This window comes from Syngnathus floridae, chromosome 9, assembly GCF_059516105.1.
Source record: "Syngnathus floridae isolate MCC-2025c chromosome 9, RoL_Sflo_1.0, whole genome shotgun sequence".
Lineage (NCBI taxonomy): Eukaryota > Metazoa > Chordata > Actinopteri > Syngnathiformes > Syngnathidae > Syngnathus > Syngnathus floridae.
In genome coordinates, this window is record NC_142421.1 from 8,849,390 (window position 1) to 8,858,260 (window position 8,871).

Genomic DNA, 8,871 nt, shown 5'->3' on the forward strand with positions numbered 1-8,871 from the left:
TATCAATAGATGCTTTAGTTTTTAATTAAAAAGTACTGCAGAAGTACTTAGACACTCTGCTATGGAATCAGTGGAATCACCAAGTACACTTGCATTGTATACCAAAAAATAAAATCAGGCCTGGCTAAGGCCCTTCAACCCAATATTAATTCTTCATCTTACCAAGATATAAATGTCCATTAGTATTATTTTTGCATATTTATGAAATTTAATTCTGCTTCCTTATATAAATAGGAGTGTCATGTTCATTTTGACTTACATTAAGTTACCAAATATGAATGCTTGCCTTATAAAGGACTACACTTTGAAAAGCATACAAGGCAAATAAACAAAAACCTGTCTACAAACAAATGAAACAATCACAGAGTTACAGTTATTAGATTAAAATATTCTGAATATGTTTGTCCTCCTTGTCACAAGTTCCTGACAATGACTCCAGGAACAAAACAGAAAATCAAAATGAGGTTACCATCATGTGTCTTGCATGTGCTGGGTTCTTTCCATCACACAAAGACACATCCCTGTATGCTGTGCATGCCGCTTGACCTTCAAACGAGGACACACACTCTACATGACAATGTTCTGTATTTAGACAATTTTTCACCCTAGACCACTGCATGTATTCATGTCATGACTGAAATATTTGAGACTTCTATCCAGCAGTCGTTGCATCCACAAAGCCATCAGCATCCGTCTGAATCTCCTGAATAGATGTCGAGGTCATCAACAACTTCCTGCAAACCGGACATTGAAACTGCCAATATCACCTCCAATCTCGTTCTGTGCGGGAGCTCAATCAAAAAAGAAGGTGTTTTTGCATTCAGCAGCCGCATAATCAAATATCCCAGAGGATGTGCAGGGTCAGTGCAAACCCAAGCACAGGCATGGAAAATAAAAGTTATGGAAATGTGACCAAGTTCTAAAAGCAGCAGAAATGTTCAAATGGAATTCAGCACAGTTCAGCCTCAACTGAAATCCTTTTGGGCAAGAATTACACATTCAAGGCTCATCAACAAGGCGTCACCTCATTGCTCAGCAATAATTAGTGGTCTTCAGTGCTTTGGAATCTACCTCGCTTTGTTTGGGACAGCGCAACGGAGAAATCATATAGCTTAAAGCTAGAACCAAGATCTGTAGTTCATGGACATTTTGGATCCGCAGACGACATGAGTCGTTCAATCATCTCATCAAATTCCTCTTGGCATTCAGGCGTCCATCACTCATTGAAGTGCCAGACCTTCTTGGGTGGCCTCTGATGACATCTTTCAAGGGTTTGACTATTTTTGAAAAGGTCTCAAACAAAGTGGTGTTAAGACACTGCAAAGCCTAAGAAGGACTTAATCTCACCAAAGGTTTGGAGTCGAGGCCAGGTAGGGAGAGCACTGATCTTTTCAAGGTCAGTCTCTACTTCTCTGCTCAAACAATGTGACCTAGATACCGCACTGAGCTTTGAAAGAAATTGCATTTGGTCGGTGAGAGTTTCAGGCCATTCTCTCTCGGCTGCTGGATGACATATTTAAGCCTGGTTTCTTACCCCTCTAATATTTGAGAGAGCACAATATCAGCTAGAAACACCAGTGTTTCCTTCTACCCATGACCCTCTCCATCAATCGTTAAAAACTACCAGGTGCAATTGTAATGCCTTGGGCCATGCAACTGAATTCAGAAAGAAAACACAGGACACATGAAAGTATTCTTAGGCATATTACAATTCCTCCATCTAAATCTGGTAAAGCCTTCCTCAAATGTAGGCAGTTCATATGCATTTTTTTCATACTTATAGGACCCCCCCCCCCCCATCTGTGTAAAAAAAAAAAAACAGGTTGAGGACCACTGGTATAGAAGATGGATTGATAGACGGATACATACTAAGCACACAAGGCAAGTTCATATTTCTTTTCTAGCTGGCTGTTTATCGACTTTTCGCAGATGCGAAAAGGGAAAACTCGTAAACTCTGATAAATTAGCGTTGAGGACAACCACATTTCTGACGTGCCAGAAATTTGTCTGATGGTTGTACGACCTGTCGGGAGCAGCCAACTGCCTCCCGTTCCTCCCAGTACACTGCATGAGTAACGAGGTCCAATGACACTTGAAACTGGCCAAAACTCAAATGTGAGTCTGCCAGTTTGGAATTTGGCTTGAAGCTGGCTTAACTTGCTCTTTATGGCTTTAGTTGGACTACATAACAGAAAATAAAGGAACTATACGCTTACTGTTTAGAATAATGTGATAAATGACACAGACGTAAAGAAAATTGCAGATTCCATACAGAGCCTCACAGCTGAGAATTTAGCAGAGGCACCAACGCAGAGAATAAGAATTTTTCAAATAGTTTTTCCTGATCACACTTAATGTCATATCTTGGATGGAATACTAATCCATCTGCCGCTAGTATGTGACAAGTACAGTTATTATGTGAATATCACTTTCATCTTAAAACAGAACCGACCAATCAGCATCTTTTGACATGACTGATGTGGCACCAACGAACGAGATACGTTAAATGGATTAATATGGATTATTCTATCGAGACAGTTTTATCAGAGCAGGTCACAATTTCTTCATCAAAGGAATAGCAAAGAAGGCTTTTCCTATAATGTCACTTGTCAAATTAATGCTGTCTTCAGGCATCTGCTGGTGAATAGATGTGACGAATAGGATGGTGCAATTTTAAACAAAATAAACATTCCGGCTCGTATCCAGATGGATTATTGAAACAAACTACTTGGTGTGTCCGGTTAGCACATGTTCATTGCTAACTGGAGCACAATGACTGGAGCACCATTGCCATGAAAAGAAGATGAAATAAACAAGTGAATATGAATAATGATGTTTTGTCCTTGATTGAGTCTCGTTTATTGAGAGTCATCCAGGATGTTTCGAGACGAGCCGTGTGAAAGAACGGTCGATGTAAATAACCATCAGCTCCTGTCTATACACCAGCACCTCATAAAGAGCGCATAATGTACATTAACTTGAACATCAGGCAATTATAGCTCCGGGAGGTTGTAACATATTTTATGGCTGTTTATTTCTCACAGCTGCTCATTGTTGTTGTTGGCTCTTTCTGGACTCAAATGGCCTCCGCTTAAGAACACAACAGCTCATCTGAGAGAAACAGGCAAGGGTAAAAATAGACAAGATCCTCTAGTCCTTTAGGGATTGTTTTTATGAAAGCATCATCATTATTCACAATTCTTTAAAGCGCTTAAAGGATGCCAACTCCCAAAGGATATTCTAATGGAGATATTTTGTCTTAATCACAAAGACTAGCAGTTAAAATTCATGTCAGAAGAAAAATGAATAATTAACACTTAAATGCACTTGTGCTGTGACCTCACAATCTCATCATCTGCAGGCATTTCCCCCAGTTTCTAAGGCGGCAATTCTGTTCTTGACTACTGCTGCCAGACACTTGTCTCACACCAGACCTACTTTCAACTGTTTGCAAAGTTCACCCTCAATACGCTGCCTCTTTTTTTTATTCACATGGTTTGCCATCCACAGAACAAACTATTCTGACAGAAGTACGCTCTTCTTGCCTGAAAATGGGATTTGAAGCTATGGCAGACTTTCAAATTGTAATTGTAACTATTGTAACTAATTGTTTGAAGATTTGATGCAAAAGTAAATTGTATATGTAGAAAATATATTTTGTTGGTTTCGCAATACTAACTCCTTAGCTGCAGAAAAAAAAAACGTGTTTTCATACAAATTGGCCACTAGAAGTCATAAGTGCTCAGAAATGACAAAACATTTAACTCAAATGTTATTTTCCCTGTATGTGGCATGAAGAGGGTTAAGAATACACGACAAACGACAAGCGATGCAAATGTGTCTAAATTATATTTGTTTCTAAAGTGCTTGCATTATAATGACAGCCTTACCACAATCCAAAGCGACCCAAAGTATCTTGAAGGAAATAAAATTGATGTGCTGTACATGTGGAAGCTTAAGAAAACAAATCCCCTTTGGGACTGCAGCAATATTTGAAGCAAATGCTTTCCTCTATTCCAACTAGCATTAAATAGCAATGAAGAACAATGACTAAATTTGCTGTCTTTAAAATCTAAAAAGAATGATTGCATCCAAAAAAATGATAGCCATCTTGTTCGTGGGTCACATTTAAGGGAGTTCAGGATGAAAGAAGGCCTTGTTATCATTCCCATTCATGAGAAATCAAAGCTATGTGAAACATTGAACCTCTTGACATCATTGTTCATTTATAGATGACACTGAGTACCACATCAATGTCTTCAACTGGATTTCCCAGGTAAACCATTGAGTTAAATAAATAATTGTTCTTAATCAATTCTCCATTGCTGAATGGAGTTGAAAACTTTGAGGTTATACTACATTAAGTGTCTGAAAGTTAAAGGTATAGATATCCAGATGAATAAATAGTCTTTAAAAAAAGATGCGTCCAGTCGCTTTGGTGTCTTCTTGTGTGTAAACAAACACTTATTGAAATGGCGGACATTAATCACAGTTACGATGCCGGAGAGGCGAAGGGCAAACTGGCTTAACTTTCCAGTGGTTCTGCTGATCCACCTTCAGGGAACCATTCTTTGCTCTTTCCAGATGCTTAGCTCTGCTCCATTTCACACTCAGGCAAAAGTTGATCAAGTCTCAACTTCAGCACACTCTGGTGTCTAGTTTTTATAAAGGCGTGAAAAGAGGAGACTTTTTACGCACTACTTCCTCTCTACCATAATAGAGAAATAAAAATGATGAAAAAAAATGTGAAGATTGCTTGTCCTGAAATGGAATTTGTGTGGTTTTGCCCCGTTAAACACACAAAGTCTGTGTGAGTATGTCGCACTCTCCTTTGAGTGTTTGATTGCAATTGAGAGAAGTATGGAACGCCGAGTTGCAAGAGAAACGTGTCTATCGGCCATAATTATAGTATATTGATGCAGGGCTTTTCATTTCATATCTTGCTATTTCAGAGTTGAAAGGAACTGGGGCACTTTGCTCTTTTTGTCTTGACATTCTCCTATTATACAGTAGAGTAGACTGCCCTGCTTAAGAATATATTGCGACATTCACGAAGCGCTACAGTTCATTTTAGGTCAATGTTCTAAAGGATGTCAAAAGTTTTGAAGGATACAAACGTTAGGTAACCCTAATGTGTGACGTTTTTGCACGCAATCATTGGCATTCCAATCATAACAGTGATGAATGGTGCCTGGAATTGATTCTGTGTTTTGCTCTGATGACTTTGAACACATCTCAACTCCACTTTATTTATTCGAAATAGAAACCGCAGCTGATACAAAGTGTCGTATATCCATCGACTCGGCAGCGTTTTAGTGTTTTATTAAGTTTGCTGTTTTTATGTTATGAATGCATTGTTTTATCTCTATTTGTATTTTTATGTCTGATTTGTTTTCTTTATGTACAGCAGCACTTTGTATGCATCTGTGGTTGTTTGTGCTCTATAAAGTAGACTCAAGTTGAGTACATGAGTAAAAACAACACATAAAACAAAATCACGAGTCCAAATAAACAGTCAACAATGCAAGCTGCACCACTTCTGTATCCAAGTGTCATTATTAAAGTTTCAAATTGTATTAAATTAATTGTTTTTTATGTATTACTTCAAAAAACAAATGAAATGATTCAAAATGCAAAACATAAGAAGTGAGATGTGCAAGATGCATCTGCAACACACATTTTTGAGGATTCCTTTTTAGCTTGTTAACTTCTTTACCAACTTGTACTTAAGTCTAAAATCGTATTTCGATATATCGATAAAAAACTGACTCTACAGTGTCCCCTTAAATGTTTTATGATGACAAGTTTGACCCCAGAACTATTTTTTTTTCTACTTCTATTATGTCCAGTGGATAGAATGGTAAATTATAAAACTGAACTGTAGAGGTTTCAATATTAAGACAAATCACACAATTAAAAATATAGAATGCACTATATTAAACATCTGTATCTTGTTTCTTTTTTTTCTTGCTGCGATGATGTCATACATTTGCACTTTACCTCATGGTTTAATGTCATAGCTCCATGATAGCATCTTTATATCGTGTCTATTGTTCGAGTGCCGTTGTTCAGGAAGAAACATTAACAACCGTTACAACATACTGGAAAATATATCAAAAACCTGATGACCATATGCTGCATGTTTTAAGCAAAACGAGTGGGAGAAAATCTCATAACAGCCAACCATGGAACTTCTTCTGTGTAATTTGATTATTTCCACCCCCATTTAAAACGAGCAATAGTATATAATGAAAACATGAGGAACAAAACAGTTTCCGTGTGGGATGAAGAGGAAGAAAGTTGGGTGAATTGGGCTGAGACTTCCTAATGTAACTACATTGCATATCCTGGGAGAGTTGAATCATATAGCAACCATAAAGTAGTGCTACACTTACAATTGCCCTGAGCTAGGAGTGCCACATGCTATCAGCAGCCATAGCGAGCAGCTGCTGTTAGCCAGATGGCCCTTTGAGCTGCAGAGGGAAAAGTCCTCATTAAAGAGCTCATGGACCATTGGCCCGAAGACCTAACGGCTTCTCTCATGGTCTGCATTATCCCCAATATATTCTCACCCAAGTGGACTATGCAGTGGCACAGAGTAGGAAGGACAACGCGAATAATATTTCACATTTGTTTGTCGAAAAAGTACTTTCGAAATACAGCATCACGTTGCTTACAAAGATATGCCTTTAAAATAATACAAAAACTTGCTATATAATGCATATGGCATCACTTGGATATAGAAAGAAATAGAGAAGGATTTCTGCAGGTTCACCAGGCATCGGATTAGAAGGATGGAGATGTAGTGTGATTGGTGTCAGCAGTGTGATGGAGAATATGGAAAGAATACTTTGAGGAACTGATGAATGAATAAGAGAAAGGGAAGAGAAGTTGCTATTGTGGACCAGGAAATAGCAATTATTAATGGGGGAGGAGGAAGTCACTGAAGAGGATGAAAAAAGAAAAATCCTTGTTCCTGCTGGCATTCCTGTCAAGTATGCAATTACCCAGAGAAGGTGGCTGTAGAACTTTGGAGTCAAGTCAAGACAAGGCCAGAAAAAGTGACTTACTGTATATCTTTGTATTGCAAGAGAAACCATGGCTTGGTAAGCATAGAGGAACTGTTGCACTGTATAGGAGAGTCTGTAGTGGTAGAGAAGTATGTCAGATTAGTACAAAACATGTATCAGAGATCCAAACAGTGGAGAGACAAACTGTGGGTCTTACGGAGCATTTTAGAGTAAAGGCCGACTGCATCAGAGATCAGCTCTGAGCAACATCCTATTTGCAATGGTGATGGATAGGTTGACAGATGTGGTTAGACTGGAAATCCCATGGCCCATGATGTTTGCAGATGATATTGTGATCTACAGTGACAGCAGGAAGAAGGTGAAGGAACATTTACAAAGGTGGAGGCATGCACAGGAAAGAGGAGCAATGAAGCTCTGCATGAATGAGAACGCTTCGGAGAATGATGCTACAGGGGGATGAGATAGCAAGGATGGAGGACTTTAAATACTTGAGGTTGGTCCAGAGCAATGGTGAGTGTGGGGAGGAAGTGAAGAAATAGATGCAAGCAGGTTGGAATTGGTGGAGTGTGTCAAGTGTGTAGAATGATAGGACGAGATGGGTTGTAAGATTGTTAAAAGATTAGACATAGTGAAAAGGCAAAATTTTAACCCAGAACTTCTCAACTGTGAGGTAGGAATGCTAAAACATCTGCTCTATACAATGATATTCAAATCTAGAATCTTTATTATCATTACACAGAAAATTGTTATCTTTCCAAATCTTCAATCGAACCAAACAAAGTGTAGGTCAGCTAGCATCCCAGGAGAGATTGTGTTTGACTTTTATTGTTCCAATTTGGTAAGCTATCATGATTAAAGATCCATCCAATATCTGAACCGCTTATCTGTCTGGATAAAATTAAGATCATGCATATTTGGGGAAAAAGTTACTTTTTAATTTTTAGTATTGAGGCAATTTGGAGAAAAATACACAAAAATTAACCATTTGAAACTAATAGTTTCCAATTCCTATTTCCAGTGATCTGATTAATCCACTTTCATTTTGTTTTAATTAAGCTCATCCTAGAGCTTAATGGGATTTAGATTTTAGTAACCTTGGTGTGTGACATTGAGAAATTTCCTTTGCTATCTTTTGAGTATTTAGGTCACATCTGGACCTTCTTGATATTCAGCAGCATGTTGGCTGAAGTGACAGTGCATAATAATGAGTAGAGGACCATTAAGTTTCCATGTTTTTTGGCAATCAGGCTTTCATGCCTAATGGAAATCATGCATCCTCATAGAAATGATGTTGAAGACCTTTTGGAACTCAACAATAACTAACTTTTCATTAATGGAGGATACATTAAGAATTTTCATTCATTTCATTTCACCAAAAGCGTGACTCTTTCTCTTTTTTTTATGCTCATGTTTAACATTATCAGCATAGATAAAACTATAGCATTGTAGATTGTGTGTCAGACATTGAAACCCTGGTTCAAGTCGGAACGGGACTAGATAAGCAAATTGCTTCAACCTGCTTCCCTTTTCGACAAGTTATAGCAAATGTAAAATGGAACTGTAACAAATGTGCATTTGCCAAAATAAAAAATTCAAACCTATAACCAAACTAATCTTTTCACCTCATGGCCAAAATTTTACGACGTATCCCAACAGATGCAGTTGTATAACAACAACATATACAAGAATATAACAAGTATTAATTTTAAAGGTGCACAATAGCAGTTCAGAATTATTGTGGAAAATGCTCTAACTGCAATTTAAGCTGCTCTTTCATCCAAACCAATGTGAGATTACAGTTAATGTGCCTTATTAACAGTTGGTGCAAATATTGATTAAC